We start from the raw sequence: 18,995 nt of genomic DNA on the forward strand, positions 1-18,995 counted from the left end.
CGCCGGCCCTGCGGCAGGGGGATGCTCGCCTGACCCCACCTCCGGCTCCTCCTCAGGCACCAGGCCGGGCGGTGGCCGCCTCCAGCTCACCACCTCCGAGGCCGCACTTCCGGGCCACGACGCCGGCGGAACTGAAGTCCGCAGCTGCCGCGACGCGGCGAACCACTCGGTCAGAGCACGTTTCCGGCGTTTCCATGGAGACTAGTCGCCGCCGCCGGGTCGCACTTCCGGCCAAAGTCGCAGGGGGCCCGGGCAACTGCGCAGTTTCGCCCTAGCTACGGGGCGGGGGCGGGGCCTGCGTTGTCAATCTGTAGGCCACGCCCCTCGCATGTGCTGTCGGGCGGGAGAAGGTGAGGCGGGGTGAGGCGGGGTGAGGCGGGGTGAGGCGGGGTGAGGCGGGGTGAGGCGGGGTGAGGCGGGGTGAGGCGGGGTGAGGCGGGATGAGGCGGGGTGAGGCGGGGTGAGGGCGGGAGGGCGGTGGACTCCCAAGCCCGGGGCGGGTCCCGGCAGGTCAAAACCCCTCATGTAGATGAGGACACCCCAGGCCTCCACCTATGTGGGTCTGGGGGCTGCGAGTGGAATGTGGGAACAGCCGGGCACCACCTTGCCCTGGCCCAGGGAGAAGGTGAGGCACCCGGACTCGATGCCCCTACAGGAGGCGCACCTGCCCCAGGGAGTGGGTGTGAGGAGGGAATGTTCAGAGTGCTTTCAGCAGGCCGCACTCCGCGCCAACGCTCAGAAAATAAAGGCGGTAGAGGCGATGAGACGGGTCTTGCGTCTAGCTGGGAGGTGGTAAGCAGTCAGAATCCAAAGAGGCACTTTAGAGCCCAGAATCTGTGGGAAGAACTGTCCGGGCAGAGAAACATCCTGGACCCCCGAGGACCTTGAGTTGGGCCTGGCTGTCCAGGGCCCTGGGGGAGCCAGGCCCACTGGATGTTGACCGGGCCTTAGGCTCTACTTATGTGGGCTGAAGGAAGAGGGAGGTGATGCCTAGACCACAGTGGACCCCATGCTTTGTGCAGCAGGTTCGGAGTCCAGAGTGGAAGGGGCTGACTTCTCAGCTCCAGTTTGAGGATAAGGTCAGAGGCCCTGCCTCCTGCCTTAGGCAGCTACTGAGCGGCTGTGTTCAAAGGAGGGAAGGGAACATTCCGTGGCCCAGGCCCCAAGGAAGCTAATTAAAATCCCAGTCTCATGGCCTCATTGTCCTTGTTAAGAATCTGAGTCCTTCAACAATGGCCTGCCCAACTCCCTGGATCTCTTCTGTCCAACCTCTCGCCCCTGGTTTTTATCACTGATCATGCTTCACTGGCTTCACAGGCCCCTTGCTGTGCCCACCTCGACCTGTGAGGCCAGGGGCTCACCTATGTCCTGTGTCTTGACAGCTGTTGCCACTGCAGCCTAAACAGGAGTGGAACTGCCAAAGCTGCCCTGGACTGGCCTCATTCGACAGGATTTGGGGGCATTAACTGAGAATTCTAATAGTTCATAGCACATAGCAGCTATAATTAAGGTTACTAATCAGCTGACTAGATAAGGAGATAGTCCTGGATTGTTTGGATGGGCCCTAGGGAATCATAAGTGTTCTTTGTTGTTGTTCCGTGGCTAAGTTGTGACTCTCTATGACCCCATGGACTGCGGCATGCCAGGCTTCCCTGTCCTTCACTGTCTCCTAGAGCTTGTGCAAACTCATGTCCATCCAGTTGGTGATGTCATCCAACCATCCCATCCTCTGTCATCCCCTTCTCCTCCTGCCTTCAATCTTTCCCGGCATCGGAGTCCTTTCCAGTGAGTTCGCTCTTTGCATCAGGTGGCCGAAGTACTGGAGCTTCAACTTCAGCATCAGTCCTTTCAGTAAGTATTCAGGGTTGGTTTCCTTTGGGACTTTCAGCGAGTGTATGTTCCTCGATACTTTGTCTCGTCACAGCAAAGATCGGGAGTGACGGACGTTAAAGCCCGCTCTGCGTGTCACAGCTCCCAGGTCTTGGATAGACCGTGTTATAGCTCTCGGGTCTTGGATGGACCATGTTATAGCTCTTAGACAAATCAGCGTTGCAGCTCAGTGTTACAGCTCTATTTTATTTAGAAGACAGCAGGAAAATCCATCTTCGAGGCGTGAGGGCACGTCGATCTAAAGACACGAGGAGAAGAGCGCCCCAGTGCACGGGAGAGAGAGAGAGCTGGCTTTGGCTCTTTTATTTATGTTTATCTCTCTCTGGGCCTGTCCTATGTAAATTGGGCCAGCCAGGAGTGTTGTTTGTTTTACTTGAGGTCCTCACTCTGGTCCTGGGACCTTCTTTGGTTTCATTTTCGTGGGCTTTTCCCTTCCTTGTCTTGTAGCCACCGCCATTTTGGACTCCTTTTCCCTGTTCTACCTACCCACTCCAGTGTTCTTGCCTGGAGAATCCCAGGGACGGGGGAGCCTGGTGGGCTGCCGTCTATGGGGTCGCACAGAGTCAGACAGAGTCAGACACGACTGAAGCAACTTAGCAGCAGCAGCAGCAGGATTGACTGGTTGGATCTCCTTGCAGTCCAAGGGACTCTCAAGAGTCTTCTCCAGCACCACCATTCAAAATCATCAATTCTTTGGCACTCAGCCTTGTTTATGGTGAAAATTTCACATCCATACATGAATACTGGAAAAACTAAAGCTTTGACTATACAGACCTTTGTGAGCAAAGTGATTTATCTGCTTTTTAACATGCTGTCTAGGTTTGTCATAGTTTGTCATAAGGGTTCTTAAAGGTAGAAGAATACTTGAAGTAGAAGGACTCCAGGGTTTTGAAGGCAGAGGGATGTGTGGTGAGGAATGCGTGGGTGGTGGTAGTGGACTCTCAAATCTCAGAAGAGCCCTGGGAGAGAGCCAGCAAGAGAAGAGCTTCTTGGAGCTGGCTTTTCCAGCCACCTGACTGAGCTGGGAAGCAGACTCTTCCCCCACCCAACACACTCATACAGTTTTTGTTTTCAGTTCAGTTCAGTCACTCAGTCGTGTCCGACTCTTTGCGACCCCATGAATCGCAGCACGCCAGGCCTCCCTGTCCATCACCAACTCCCGGAGTTCACTCAGACTCGCGTCCATCGAGTCCGTGATGCCATCCAGCCATCTCATCCTCGGTCGTTTTTGTTTTACTTGATGTTAATTATTTTTTGACTGTGCCACATGCCTTGTGGGATCCTAGCTCCCCGGCGAGGGATGAAACCAATGTCCCCCACCGTGAGAGCACAGAGCCCTAACCACTTGGCATCCAGGGAAGTTTGCACAGTTTGTGGTAGGAGTCAGAAGCCTCAGCCCCTCCTCCCAGCTCACTCAGGGTCCCCAATCTCCCTCCAACTTCTTGCTATGGCAGCCACCATCCAAGGGGAAGCCCAGTGTTCAGGTCTCCAAGCCCAACCCTATCCTGGTGGACATGGGCTGTGCCAGGTGTGGGATTTCACACGCTTACAAAGTAACGCTTAAAATTCTCCAAGCAAGGCTTCAGCGATACGTGAACCATGAACTTCCAGATGTTCAAGGTGGATTTAGAAATGGCAAAGGAACCAGAGGTCAAATTGCCAACATCCGCTGGAGCATCAGAAAAGCAGGAGAGTTCCAGAAAAACGTCTGCTTTATGGACTATGTCAAAGCCTTTGACTATATGGATCACAACAAACTGTGGAAAATTCTGAAGGAGCTGGGAATACCAGACCACCTGACCTGCCTCTTGGGAAACCTATATGCAGGTCAGAAAGCAATAGTTAGAACTGAACATGGAACAACAGACTGGTTCCAAATAGGGAAAGAAAGCTGAGTGCTTAAGAATCGATGCTTTTGAACTGTGGTGTTGGAGAAGACTCCTGAGAGTCCCTTGGACTGCAAGGAGATCCAACCAGTCTATCCTAAAGGAAATCAGTCCTGAATATTCATTGGAAGGACTGATGCTGAAGTGAAACTCCAAAAGTTTGGCCACCTGATGAGAAGAACTGACTCATTGGAAAAGATCCTGATGCTGGGAAAGATTGAAGGCAGGAGGAGAAGGCAGAGGACGAGATGTTTGGATGATATCACCAACTTGCTGGACACGAGTTGGAGTAAACTCCAGGTGTTGGTGATGGACAGGGAGGCCTGGCGTGCTGCAGTCCATGGGGTCACAAAGAATCGGACACAACTGAGCAAGTGAACTGACACAATTCCTGGAAATCTCTGCCCTTCCCCAAAATAGTTGGAATAATCCTCCTACTCATTAGCCTATAAAATTACCCAGCCCATAAAAGCTAACCACGTACATTTCGAGGCTGCACTCACCCTCTGCCATGGCCCAAACTCTATGGAGTGTGTTTCTCTCTGAATAAATCCACTTCTTACCTACCTCCTTGTCTCCCACTGAATTTTTCCTGTCATGAGACACAAAGAACCTGAGCCTCAGAAAGTCCAGACACCTGGTAAGTGATTCTAATTAAAAGACCATGGGTTCAAGTCCCAGTCTTCGGTGCTCAGCTTTCTTTATAGTCCAACTCTCAAATTCATACATGACTACTGGAAAAACCATAGCTTTGACTAGATGGACCTGTGTTGGCAAAGTAATGTTTTTGTTTTTTAATATGCTGTCTAGGTTGGTCATAGCTTTTCTTCCAAAAAGCAACCATCTTTTCATTTCATGGCTGCAGTCACCATCTGCAATGACTTTGGAGTCCAAGAAAATAAAGTCTCTCGCTGTTTCCATTGTTTCCCCATCTATTTCCCATGAAGTGATGGGACCGGATGCCATGATCTTAGTTTTCTGAATGTTGAGTTTTAAGCCAACTGTTTCACTCTCCTCTTTCACTTTCATCAAGAGGCTCTTGAGTTCTTCGCTTTCTGCCATAAGGGTGGTGTCATCTGCATATCTGCGGTTGTTGATATTTCTCCTGGCAATCTTGATTCCAGCTTGTGCTTCATCCAGCCTGGCATGTCACATGATGTACTCTGCATGTAAGTTAAATAAGCAGCATGACAATATACAGCCTTGATGTATTCCTGTCCGATTTAGAAAATAGAACCAGTCTGTTGTTCCATGTCTGGTTCTCCCTGTTGCTTCTTGACCTGCATACAGATTTCTCAGGAGGCAGGTCAGGGGGTCTGGTATTCCCATCTCTTGAAGAATTTCCCACATTTTATTGTGATCTGAACAGTCAAAGGCTTTGACGTAGTTCATAAAGCAGAAGTAGATGTTTTTCTGGAACTCTCTTGCTTTTTTGATGATCCAAGGGATGTTGGCAATTTGAGCTCTGGTTCCTCTGCCTTTTCTAAATCCAGCTTGAACATCTGGAATTGTGTCAATGCCCACTTTTTGGTTCTTGATGATACCCTTGGAACTGTCATGGTGTCTCTGGGTGTGTCAGCTTGCTAATGTGTTACAATACTCATCTGTTACAATCCTAATGTGTTACAATACTCATGTGTTACACTGAGTATATACTAAGGATCAGGAACTAATCAAGTTGCCTTGTCTGCCATCTTGGACACATTCATTTGGTTCTAACCAGTTTAAGTTCTGCCCTCGGGCTGTGTTGCTCCTTCACTAGTTGCGCCCTTTCCCCTTCCCTCCAGTTTCACCACTGTTGCTTCTCCAAGGTCAGTGCACCTGGGTCCTCTACTGGGCCCTTGGATTAATTTCCAGAAGTTAAAGAAAGAAAACAAGAAGCACAGAGAACAATGGAACACACACTGGAGCTCCTACACTCTCAAGCTGCCAAGTATTCCTGTCTTCTCTCTCTCTATTTTTTTGTTCTGTTTTTAGTACACTAAAAACCTTTTTTCAAGTAAAACTAAAATTTTTTTTTAAAGTAAAGTGAAAGTTTCTCAGTTGTGTCTTACTCTTTGTGACCCCATGGATTATACAGTCCGTGGAATTCTCCAGGCCAGAATACTGGAGTGGGTGGCCTTTCCCTTCTCCAGGGGATCTTCCCAACCCAGGGATCAAACCCAGGTCTCCTGCATGAGAGGCAGATTTTTTACCAGCTGAGCCACAAGGGAAGCCCTACAAAGAGTTATGAGGGAAGCCCTTAAAATAAAGCTTGTAGGTAACAGGGGAAAGCCACTGGGCTTGCCACACATAGGTAATTCTGTCCTTATGGCCTCCTGTTCCACCCTTGGGTTAACCCATCCCTTGAGGCTAGGTTCAAATGCTTATTTTAACCAGTGTTCCTTAGTGACTTCCCCTCCCTTCCATTGCTTGACCTGAGGCTGGGAGTTCCTGGCACCCTGGCGCAGGGACCCAGTACAACTCTTCCTACCTCTGAACACCAAAGTCTATGATAAATTCTCCATGCCGTGTGCACATATGGCCCAGTTGTTTTCAGTCAATTTACCATTCTGTGGCTCAGCTGGTAAAGAATCCGCCTGAAATGCGGGAGACCTGGGTTCGATCCCTGGGTTGGGAAGATCCCCTGGAGAAGGGAATGGCTACCCACTCCAGTATTCTGGCCTAGAGAATTCTATTAACTGTATAGTCCATGGGGTCGCAAAGAGTCGTACACAACTGAGCGACTTTCACTTGCACTTTCTTTAGCATCCTCCTGCTTTAGAACATTTCTCTCACCTCCACTGAGATCCCTTTGTCCTTGCATGTGGGTCTCTGATCCCACCCCTGTTCCAGGCAACTGCAGGTCTAACATCACTGTAGACTTGCCTGTGCTGGACAGTTCATAGCAGTGAAACTGCACCATATGAGGTTGCCATAGCTTTGGTTGGGCTGCTGTGCCTGCCACCCAGCTGTTATGAATTTTATCTTGTTGGATCATTCCTTGTTTTCCTTACAGAAGCTGTGCCCTTGGCCTCAGGTCTGAGGAGCACTTCCCTGCTAACATGGGTGACTGCTGCTGAACCCCTAGGCTTGCTCTTCCAGCCTGTCTTCCTGCTGTGTCCATGGAGGCTGAGGCCCACTGAGCCCTCGTCTCCTCCACTCTGCCCGTTTTGTGTTTGAGATGCTGGCTATCTCTTCTCTTTTTGTTTTATCTTCATTTTAGTTTTCTTGAAGTATAGTTGGTTTATAATGTGTTAAGTTCTGGTGTTCAGCCCAGTGATCCAGTTACACATGTATACGGTTTTTTATATATTCTTTTCCATTATGGTTGAATCGCAGGATATAGAATATAGTTCTGTGTGTAGGACCTTGTTGTTTGCCGCTGATCGCTGATTTAGTTGCTCAGTCATTTCTGACTCTTTCCAACCCCATGGACTGTAGCCCAGCAGGCTCTCCTGTCTATAGCACTCCCCAGGCAAGAATACTGAAGTGAGTTGCCATTTTCTTCTCCAGGGGATCTTCCCGACCCAAGGACTGAACTCACGTCTCCTGCATTGGCAGGTGGATTCTTTACCACTGAGCCACCTGAGAAGCTCACCTTGTTGTTTATCCATCCTATACGTACTAGTTTGCGTCTGCCAATGCGGGAGACACAAGTTTGGTCCTTGCCTCTCCTACTGTTGCAGGAAGGCAGACCCCTTCCAGGGCCTGAAACTGGGCTCTTGTCTAACACTTGGAAATGAATTGTCCGAGGAGACACGTGTGCTGACAAAGCAAGAGATTTTATTGGGAAAGGGCACCCGGGTGGAGAGCAGTAGGGTAAGGGAACCCAGAAGAACTGCTCTGCCGCGTGGCTCGCAGTCTCGGGTTTTATGGTGATAGGATTCGTTTCCGGGTGGTCTTTGACCGATCATTCTAGTTCAGAGTCTTTCCTGGTGGTGCACGCATGGCTCAGCCAAGATGGATGCTAGCGAGAGGGATTCTGGGAAGTGGACGGACACGCAGTGTCTCCTTTAGCCCTTTCCCGAACTCTTCCGGTTGGTGGCGGCTTATTAATTCCGTATTCCTGATCAGGATCTCCTGTCATAAAACAGCTCATGCAGATGGTTACTACGGTGCCTGGCCAGGGTGGGCGGCTTCAGTCGGTGTGCTTCCCCTGACCCTAACCCTTGGCAACCACAGGTCTGTCCTCTGTGTCTGTGTATCTGTTTGTATTCATAGATAGGTTCATTGTGTCCTGTTTTAGCTTCCACATATAAATGATATCATATGGTATTTGTCTTTCTCTGGTTTACTTCACTTATTACGATAATTCCTAGGGCCACCCATGTTGCTGCAAATGGTATTATTCCATTCCTTTTTTATGGTCAAGTAACAGTCCATTGTATGTATGTATCACATCTTCTTTAGCCATTTGTCTGTCAATAGCCACTTAGATTGTTTCCATGTCTCAGCTATTGTAAATAGTGCTTCTGTGACCTCTAGAGTGCTTATATCTGTTTTTTTTTTTTTTTTTTGGCTGTGTGGCATGTGGGATCAAACCTTGCCCCCTGCAGTGGGAGCGTGGAATCTTAACCACTGGACAACCAGAAGTACCTGCGTATGTCTTTTTGATTTATGGTTTTGTTCAGATATATACCCAGGAGTGAGACTGCTGGATCATATGGCAACTCTGTTTTTAGTTTTTTATGGGACCTCCATACTGTTCCCCATAGTGGCTGCACCAACTTGCATTTCCACCAACAGTGTAGGAGGGTTTCTTTTTCTCCTCGCCCTCTCCAGCGTTTATTATTTGCAGACTTTCTCATGATGGCCATTCTGCCGCTGTGAGGTGATGCCTCACTGGTTTTCATTTGCACTTCTCTATAATTACCCATGTTGGGCATCTTCCTGTGCCTGCTGGCCATCTGTATGTCTTTTGTTAATTGTTTTAACTTTAGGATTCCTCTTTTAAAAACGAGGATGATTTCCTTGCTGCCTGACTTCGGAAGCTTCCTTACTCCTTAGTGTGTCTCCTCCACATCCCCACGTCACTGTTTGTCCACAAACAGCCCTGAAGGCTGGCTGTCCCTGCCTGGGACCCACTCAGGATTGCTTAGGTCCTTTGTTCCCTACTGACCTGGAAGCCTCACCTCTTCTTTTGAAATAAAGGTGATTCATATAACACAAAAATTAACCATTTTAGAGTGAACAATTCAGTGGATTTTTAATATAGTTTCAGTGTTGCATAATCACACCTCCATTTAATTCCAGAATATTTTCCTCTAATAGCTCTCCGTTTTCCCCTCTCTCCAGCCCCTGGCAATGAATAATCTCTGCTGTATGTTTCTGTGAATTTGCATATTCTGGATATTTCACATAAATGACATTATATGATATGTTATCTTTTGTATCTGATTTTTTTCACTTAGCATAATGTTTTCAAGGTTCATGTTTGCTCGAGCACATACTAGTGCCTTATTGTTCCTTTTTATGGTTACGACTCCATTGTATGAAAATACCACGTTTATCTATCCATTCATCAGTCGGTGGACTTTTGGGTTGTTTCCACCTTTGACCATTGTGAACCACGTTGCTGTGAACAGTGCTCTACCGGGATTTGTTTGAACACTGTTTTCAGTTCCTTTGGATGCATACGTATTTAAATGCTGGATCAAAGTGGTAAGTCGAACTTTAGCCATTTGAAGAAATGCCAAATTTTTTTCCAGGATGACTATACTACTTTACATTCCCACCAGCAAGGTAGGAGGGTTCCAATTTCTCCATATCCCTGCCAATACTGTTATTTTCATAGAAAGAAATGTTTGTTTTATTCATTATTTATTTGGCAGCGCTGGGTGTTAGTTGGGGCATGTGGGATCTAATTCCCTGACCAGAGGTTGAACCCAGGCTCCGTGCATTGGGAGTTTGGAGTGTTAGCCACTGGCCTACCGGGGAAGTCCTTATTTTAATTGTTTTTTTAAACCATCCCAAGTGGGTGTGAATCAGTATCTCGCCATGGTCTGGCTCGTGTTTCTCTAATGACTAATGATGTTGAATGTCTTTTTATGTGCTTACTCTCCCAGCCCATTTGTATATCTTCCTTGGGCCTTCTCTCCTTTCTCAGCAGTTGTACTGAAGTATAATTTATGTGCCGGAAAGTACACCCATAGCAGATATACTTCGTATAGTGCAGCCATTGCCACAATCCAGTTTTGTAACGTTTCTCTCTACCTAGAAGGTTCTTGCGTGGGAATTCCCTGTCAGGCCAGTGATTAAGACACCCTACTTCCACTGCAGGGTCATGGGTTCAGTCCCTGGTCAGGGAACTAAGATCAGCATGCCTCACTGTACAGCTCAAAAAAAGTAGAAAACAGGAGAAACTTCCTTTGTGCAGTCTGTGTCCATTTCTGCTCCAGCCCCAGCTAGTCGCTGCTCTGGCATCTGGCTGGAGGTTTACAGCCCCCTCGATGAGGACGGGTGGGGGACAGTGGGTCCCAGCTTCTGGCAGGACCTGCCCCATCCAGATGGCCTCTCTCACTGCCTCCAACATCCCCTTCAGCTCCCATGGATGGAAAATGTGATCTAAAGACTTGCTGGGCTTCGGGCCAAATGTTGCTGGCTGGAACCAGCTGGCGGAGATGAGCGCCATCACGTCCCGTGCAGGTTCTGCTGCTGCTGCTCCTAAGGGGGCGCAGTGGCGGCCGGCTCCTCTCAGTCAAGTCCCCACCGCCGTTCACCTTGCAGTGTATATGGCATGTATTCGGGCCTGCTCCAGACTCATTACCGCCTGGGAAATGATGTTTTCTGAATTTCAGCATTTAATTATCTCATCAAGGACTGGGACCATGTGTTGCCCTGAAACACAGTTTCCTTTAGGAAGACAGCATCAGTCTGCATTCTCAGGGAGGAGGTGCTGTAGAAGCAGCACCATATGGTGGCAGATGGCCCTATTTTTCTGACTCTTTAAAAAAAATTTTAAGCTGTAACATTTTCAGAAAGACTTTTATTCGCTTTACACAACAGTAAAAATTATATGTTACACACATTGTTGTTATAGTTGCTAAGTCGTGTCCGATTCTTTGTGACCCCCATGGACTGTAGCTGACCAGGCTCCTCTGTCCATGGGATTCTTCAGGCAAGAATAATAGACTGTGTTGCCATTTTCTTCTCCAGGTGACTCTTCTTTTTGAGAACACTTGGGCTTCTCTGGTAGCTCAGCGGGTAAAGAATCTGCCTGCAATGCAGGAGACCCTGGTTCGATTCCTGGGTTCTGGAAGATCTGCTGAAGAAGGGATGGGCTACCCACTCCAGTGTTCTTGGGCTTCCCTTGTGGCTCAGTTGGTAAAGAATCCACCTGCAATGTGGGAGACTTGGGTTCGATCCCTGTGTTTGGAAGATCCCCTGGAGAAGGGAACGGCTGCCCACTCCAGTATTCTGGCCTGTGGAATTCCATGGACCGTATAGTCCATGGGGTCGAAAAGAGACATGACCGAGTGACTTTCACTTAACTGTGGATAGGCTGGATTCATTGTGTGTCAGTCAGTGACAGTGGTTGGTTTTTTTGAGGCATGAGTCCTATCATTAGGTTTGGCTTCTGTGTCGTCTTAACAGGTTCCAGTCATCCTCTGGGCACTGACTGGTGTAACAAGGTGCTCCACGCATGCTCTTCCACTGCAGGGGCACAGATTCCATCCTTGGTTGGGGAACTAAGTTACCTCATGTCCCGTGGCATGGCCAAATAATAGAGAAAAATAAACAAATACACATAACCAAGTGCTCCAAGCTCACCTGGAGCTTTCCCTGAAATCCTTTGTCCCAGGACCCCTGGTTCCTAACTGCAGAGAAAGAGCTAAAGCTCTGGGCTCTGGATATCTCCCATCCTTTCCCTCTCTGCCCTCCCCGGGGGCCAGAGATTCCCCAGGACTGTGGGAGCTTGGACGCCATGGTCTATGTGTTGGGATCGGTTTTCCCATCTGTGAAATGGGGGCTGCAGTAGGCAGAAGGGTGGCCCCAAAGATCTATACGACGTAATCCTCGGAAACCTCATCAGGAAAGAGGATCTTGGCAATTGTGATTAGGGACCTGGGATTGGGGAAATTATTTTCAGTTATTTGGGTGGACTCTGAATGTTAATTCACATACACTTTTATGAGAATGAGGCAGAGGGAAGTTTGTCATCTGTCTTAGTTGGTTCTAGGTACAAAAACAAAATAGTGATACTATAGACCAAGGCCAGAAATTTGTTTCTCACAATTCTGGAGGCTGAGAAATTGAAGAACAAGATGCCCACAAGGTAGATTTCATTCTGAGGCCCCTTCTCTTGGCTTGGAGAAGACTGCTGTATGGCTTTATGGTCACATGACCTCTTCAGTGTGATCACAGCAAGCTGTCTGGTCTTTCCCCCCACTTTAAAAAAAAAAAATTGTTTTTGGCCACTCCTTGTGGCTTGCAAGATCTCAGTGCCCTGACCAAGAACTGAACTGGGACCACAGCAGTGGAAGCCCAGAATTCTAACCACTAGGACACCAGGGAACTCCCTGGTGTGTCTTCTTAACTGGACACTTAATAGGATGGTGGTCCATAACATTGTACAGAAGGCAGTGACCAAAACCATCCCTAGAAAATATATGCAAGAAGTTAAAGTTGTTTTCTGAAGAGGCTTTACAAATAGCTGAGAAAAGAAGGGAAGCGAAAGGCAAGGGAGACAGGGAAAGATATACCCAAATGAATGCAGAGTTCCAGAGAATAGCAAGGAGAGATAAGAAAGCCTTCTTAAGTGAATAACAATACAAAGAAATAGAGGAAAACAATAGGATGGTAAAGACTAAAGATCTCTTCAGGAAAACTGGAGATAATCAAGGGAACATTTCATGCAAGGATGGGCACGATAAAGGGCAGAAATGGTATGGACCTAACAAGCAGAAGAGAAAAAGGAGAGGTGGCAAGATAACACAGAACTATCTGAAAAAGATCTCAATGACACAGAAAACCATGATGGTGTGGTCACTCACGTAGAGCCAGACATCCTGGAGTGTGAAGTCAAGTGGGCCGTAGGAAGAAGTACTACAAACAAAGCTAATGGAGGTGATGGAATTCCAGCTGAGCTATTTCAAATCCTAAAAGATGATGCTGTTGAAGTGCTTCGCTCAACATGTCAGCAAATTTGGGAAACTCAGCAGTGGCTATAGAGCTAGAAAAGGTCAGTTTTCATTCCATTCCCAAAGAAGAGCAATGCCAAAGAATGTTCAAACTACTGCATGACTGCGCTTATTTCAAATGCTCACAAGGTAACGCTCAAAATCCTTCAAGCTAGGTTTCAGCAGTACGTGAATCTAGAATTTCCAGATGTACAAACTGGGTTTGGAAAAGGTAGAGGAACCAGAGATCAAATTGCCAACATTCGTTGGATCATTGAGAAAGAGAGTTCCAGAAAAATACCTGCTTCATTGACTATGCTAAAGCCTTTGACTGTGTGGATCACAACAAACTGTGGAAAATTCTTAAAAAGATGGGACTATCAGACCACTTTACCTGTATCCTGAGAAACATGTGTGCAGGTCAAGTAGTAACAGTAAGAGCCAGACATGGAACAACAGGCTTTCCAAATTGGGAAAGGAGTATGACAAGGCTATATATTGTCACCCTGCTTATTTAACTTATATGCAGAGTATATCATGCGAAATACCAGGCTGGATGAATCACAAGCTGGAATCAAGATTGCTGGGACAAATATCAACAACTTCAGGTATGGAGATGATATTTGGAATGACAGACTAGAGCTCAAGCAGACAGATCCTTTGTTAAACAGGCAGCAGGTAGTACACTTCTGAGACATGGGAGCTGACTGACGATGAAGGGCTGACCATGATCCCTTTTTGTTGTTCAGTTGCTAAGTCAGGTCTAACTCTTTGTGATCCCATGAACTGTAGCACGCCAGGCTTCCCTGTCCTTCACCATCTCTGGGAGTTTGCTCAAACTCATGTCCCTTGAGTCAGTGATGTTATCTAACCCGCTCATCTTCTGTTGTGCCCTTCTGCCCTCCGTCTTTCCCAGCATCAAGGTCTTTTCCAGCATGGCTCTTTGCATGAGGTGGCCAAAGTATTGGAGCTTCAGTTTCAGCCTCAGTCCTTCCAATGAATATTCAGGATTGATTTCCTTTAGAATTGCCTGGTTTGATCTTGCAGTCCAAGGGATTCTCAAGAGTCTTCTCCAGCACCATAATTCAAAACATTAGTTCTTCATAGCTCAGCCTTCTTTATGGTCCAACACCTGCCCATGACTACTGGGAAAACTGGGAAAACCGTAGCTTTGCCAATATGGACCTTTGTCAGCAAAGTGTTGTCTCTGCTTTTAATAAGCTGTCTAGGTTTGTCATTGGCTTCCCTGGACTTCAGCTGGTAAGGGATTCATCTGTAATGCAGGAGACCCCGGTTGGATTCCCGGGACGGGAAGATCCCCTGGAGAAGAGGTAGACTACCCGCTTCGGTATTCTTGGGCTTCCCTGGTGGCTCAGGCCGGAAAGAATCTGCCTGCAGTGCGGGAGACCTGGGTTCAGTCCCTGGGTTGGGAGGGTCCCCTGGAAGAGGGCATGGCAACCCACTCCAGTGCTCTTGCCTGAAGAATCCCCGTGGACAGAGGAGACTGGAGGGCCACCGTGCTGTCTCAGAGTTGGACACGACTGAGCAGCTAGTACTTTTACACTTCATTTTCAGGTTTGTCATAGCTTTTCTTCCAAGAAGCAATTGTCTTTTAATTTCATGGCTGCAGTCACCATCCGCAATGATCTGGGGGCCCAAGAGGAAAAAACTTGATTCTGCCTTTCTCCTTTTTATATCCCTCATCTCCTCTTCTTGGTTCTGCCCTGTGCGAAAATGCAAAGAGGCATATGCTCAACGCCAATCAGGGAAGGGGGTGTGTCTGGGCTCATGCAAAATAGAGCTTTTTACATATTCATATAGGTGGGAGTGGACTGAGCATTTGCAGGCTCTATTGCACGTCTTTCCCTTAATTCAGTCTGTTATAATCGGATGTATGTATGTGTAGAATATTTATGAGCCCTTAATAGCTGCCTAAGGTTACTTGAGGACACAGCTGTGCATCAAGGGTGCTTTTGCCAGAGTGGGAGAAACCTCTGTGGTTAGTTTGTATCCACTCACTGTGTGCTGATGGCGCCTGTGCAGGAGCTGGAAAAGCCTGTGTTTTGTTTTTTTTCTTGTTATTTATTTTTATTTAATCTTTTTGGTTAAAGTTTCTTTTAAAAATTTTTTAAAAAAATTTTTTTACTTTACAATATTGTATTGGTTTTGCCATACATGTGGTTATTTTTGTAACATATCTGTGAGATCTCCTGGGTGTGTTTGGGACGGGGTTTAGAGATCAGCTTGCATGGTTTTTGGCTAGGCCACTCCTAGTTGCTGATGCCTAACTCAGACTTTATTTTTGGGGGCTCCAAAATCATTGCAGATGGTGACTGCAGCCATGAAATTAAAAGACGCTTACTCCTTGGAAGAAAAGTTATGACCAACCTAGATAGCATATTCAAAAGCAGAGACATTACTTTGCCGACTAAGGTCCGTCTAGTCAAGGCTATGGTTTTTCCTGTGGTCATGTATGGATGTGAGAGTTGGACTGTGAAGAAGGCTGAGCGCCGAAGAATTGATGCTTTTGAACTGTGGTGTTGGAGAAGACTCTTGAGAGTCCCTTGGACTGCAAGGAGATCCAACCAGTCCATTCTGAAGGAGATCAGCCCTGGGATTTCTTTGGAAGGAATGATGCTGAAGCTGAAACTCCAGTACTTGGGCCACCTCATGCGAAGAGTTGATGTATTGGAAAAGACTCTGATGCTGGGAGGGATTGGGGGCAGGAGAAGGGGACGACCGAGGATGAGATGGCTGGATGGCATCACGGACTCGATGGACGTGAGTCTGAGTGAACTCTGGGAGTTGGTGATGGACAGGGAGGCCTGGCGTGCTGCGATTCATGGGGTCGCAAAGAGTCGGACACGACTGAGCGACTGAACAGAACTGAACTGAACTTCCTACATAACAATACAGTGATACAGCTCTTAATGGCATAAAGTGAAGAGGAACTTAAAAGCCTCTTGATGAGGGTGAAAGAGGAGAATGAAAAGCAGGCTTGAAACTCAACATTCAAAAAACTAAGATCATGGCATCCAGTCCCATCACTTCATGACAAATAGAAGGGGAAAAACTGGAAACAGTGACAGACTTTATTTTCTTGGGCTCCAAAATCACTGTGGATGAAATTAAAAAACCCTTGCTCCTTGGGGGAAAAGCTATGACAAAGCTAGACAGCGAGAGATTTGGACCATAAAGAAGGCTGAATGCCAAAGAATTGGTGCTGTGAAATTCTAGGGTGGGGGAAGACTTGAGAATCCCTTGGACTGCCAGGAGATCAAACCAGCCAATTCTCAAGGATATCAACCCTGAATATTCACTGGAAGGACCAGTGCTGAAACTGAAGCTCCCATACTTTGGCCACCTGATTGTAAGAGCCAACTCATTGGAAAAGACCCTTCTGTATTTTGCTATCAGACCTGGTTACCAAGGATGCTCACTGTACATGTGATGTGTATGCTTTTCTCTACATATCATAAGGCTCCATGAAAAGGTTTAAAAGTTCACAGAAACAGAAAACAGATCAGTTGTTGCCACTGGCTAGTTGAAGCAGAAATGGAAAGTGAGTGCCGCGGATGCAGAGTTTCATTTCGGGGTGATGAAACGGTTCTGGAATTAGATGAATTGGTGATTGTACAACATTGTGAATGTATGAAATGGCATTGGTTTCCCACTTCAAAATAGATAAACTGATGGGTGTGATATGTGAATTTTAACACAGTTTTTTTTTTTTTTTTAAGGTTTAAAAAGTAATAGAAGGAGCTTCCCTGGTGGCTCAGTGGTAAAGAATCCGCCTGCCAATGCAGAAGACACTGGTTCGATCCCTGGTCCTGGATGATCCCACATTCTATGAAGCAACTAAGCCTGTGTGCCACAACTATTGAGACGGTGCTCCGCAATAAAAGTCACAGCAATGAGAAGCCGAGCGCCGCAACGGGAGAGTAGTCCCCGCTTGCCGCAACTAGAAAAACTCCCACACAGCAGTGAAGACTCAGTACAGCCAAAAATAAATAGATAAGTTTTTTAAAAAGTAATAGACCTCAAATCTCATCTTGGAGCCTACAGAACTGGCAACATCTTCAAGCATTTGTCCTTTTACTCACTGAGTGCCCTCTGTGTAGCAGGCCCCAGGTGAGATGCAGCAGACAGGGCAGTGACGTAAACAGTTTGGAGCTCATGTCTTTGTGATTCTCTCATGTTGAAATGTGAAAGAAGAGGAGTCAGAGAGGTGGGAGAACGTTTTGGGCAGAAGGAAAAGCAAGTGCAAAGGCTATGAGGTGGGAGCAAATGGGTCAGCCTGTGTGGTTGGAGCTGAGTGTTGAGATCAGAGGTCAGAAGGGACAGACTCATCAAAGTCTGATTGTTATATGTGTGGTAAAATACATAAAATTGCCATTTCGACTCTTTATGTATATGATTCAGTGGCATAAAGTATATTGATGATGTGCAACTATCACAACTGTCTTGTTCCCAAATGAAACCTGTGAAGGTGGAGAAAGAGATCAGAGTGATCCTGCTACAAGACTTCCCCAGGAAGTGGCTTTGGGGGTGATACCCGAAGGTTGGAGGTTGAGTCCTGTGCAAGCATGGAGTTTGGGAAGTGAAGAGGCAGTAAGGATGGTTGTCTGCGGGCAGGTATGCTGTCTGCAAAGCCAGAATATAGACAATTTCTAGTGGTCCAGGATTGGAAAGGGTGAGATGCTGTAGAGGGTGGCAAGGAACACAGGGGTTAAGGGTATAAGGTGACACCAGCTTACTGGGGAGTAAGATCATGCCCTGCCATACTCCTCTGGACAGGCTGGCTCCTTAGGGAGGACTCAGAGGCAGATTCTGGCCTGGCCTTGCCCTCCTGCAAGCCCACTTGTCTCCACCATCACGCTTCCCCGTTTGTCTGAGCCTGATTTCCACTCGAACCTGCCTCCACCGATGCTATTCTGAAAGAACTGCCGGAGTCTAGTGAAGGGACGGTAACGGGGGGAACCGGAGGACCCAGCCTGTCCAGCAACTTCTAGGCACTTCCCACCTCTCCAGTCACTGCTCCCTCAGTGCCTGCCTGCCTCAGGGCCTGTGCACTTGCTTCTGCCTGAACTGTTCTGAGCTGTTGGAGAAGACTCTTGAGAGTCCCTTGGACTGCAAGGAGATCCAACCAGTCCATCCTAAAGATCAGTCCTGGGTGTTCATTGGAAGGACTGATGTTGAAGCTGAGACTCCAATACTTTGGCCACCTGATGCAAAGAGCTGACTCATTTGAGAAGACCCTGATGCTGGGAAAGATTGAGGGCAGGAGAAGGGGACGACAGAGGATGAGATGGTTGGATGGCATCACCGCCTCAATGGACATGAGTTTGGGTGAACTGCGGGAGTTGGTGATGGACAGGGAGGCCTGGTGTGCTGCGTTTCATGGGGCCGAACAGGAGTCAGAAACGACTGAGTCTGAACTGTTCTTCCCCCAGCTGTTAGGGCCAGCCCTGAGTCCCACACTCTTGACCATCACCTACTTATTTTGACTGTTGGGCCAGGATAGGTATGGCTCATCCCTACCCCACGCAACCGGGTGATTTTGGGGCCCAGCACACAGTGCTGGATTGGGGTCATGGAAAGTGCTCAGCAAGTAATTACTAAAGGATTCCGCGCCTCAGGCAGCTCACGGCCAGCCACCAACTTTCCTTCTCCCTCTTCCTAGGAGGGAAGCGGGGTCTGGGGCCCAGGCCGCGGGGGGAGGGCAAGGCCCGCGACGGGGGAGGGGCGGGCGCTGCAGCGGGCGGGCGGGGCGGGGCGGGGCCGGGATTGGGGGCCGCGCCCGAGCTGAAACAAAGGCCGGCGCCGAGACAAAGCCCCGCGGCCCCCAGCCCCTGCGGGGGCCAAAGATCCCGGTGGCCGGGCCGCGCGGGAGGCACCTCCAGCGCCGCCTCCGCGTGCGGGCTCCTGGGGGTCCGGGTCGGGGAGGCCGCGCCCCGCTCCCCTGGAGCTTTCGCGGAGTCGGGTCGGGGGGCTGGACGTGACGGCCCTTCAGGCTCTCTCCGTCCTCACAGAGTAGCCGCCGAGCCTCCTCCCGGACTGGAGGCCGCAGGGCCGGGAGCCCCGCGCAGGGACGGAGGCCCACCCCAGGCACAGCTCC

At 48.4% G+C, this 18,995-nt stretch overlaps 1 long non-coding RNA gene across 1 annotated transcript; it reads left to right on the plus strand.

The window, feature by feature from the left end:
- The first annotated feature begins 234 nt into the window (after positions 1–234).
- On the plus strand, positions 235–16,843 carry LOC128063077 (uncharacterized). Its single transcript, XR_008200872.1, has 3 exons — positions 235–350; positions 1,674–1,851; positions 16,618–16,843. It is a non-coding gene; the product is annotated as an uncharacterized LOC128063077 (long non-coding RNA).
- The last annotated feature ends 2,152 nt before the right edge of the window (positions 16,844–18,995 follow it).

Source organism: Budorcas taxicolor, chromosome 18 (assembly GCF_023091745.1).
Source record: "Budorcas taxicolor isolate Tak-1 chromosome 18, Takin1.1, whole genome shotgun sequence".
NCBI lineage: Eukaryota > Metazoa > Chordata > Mammalia > Artiodactyla > Bovidae > Budorcas > Budorcas taxicolor.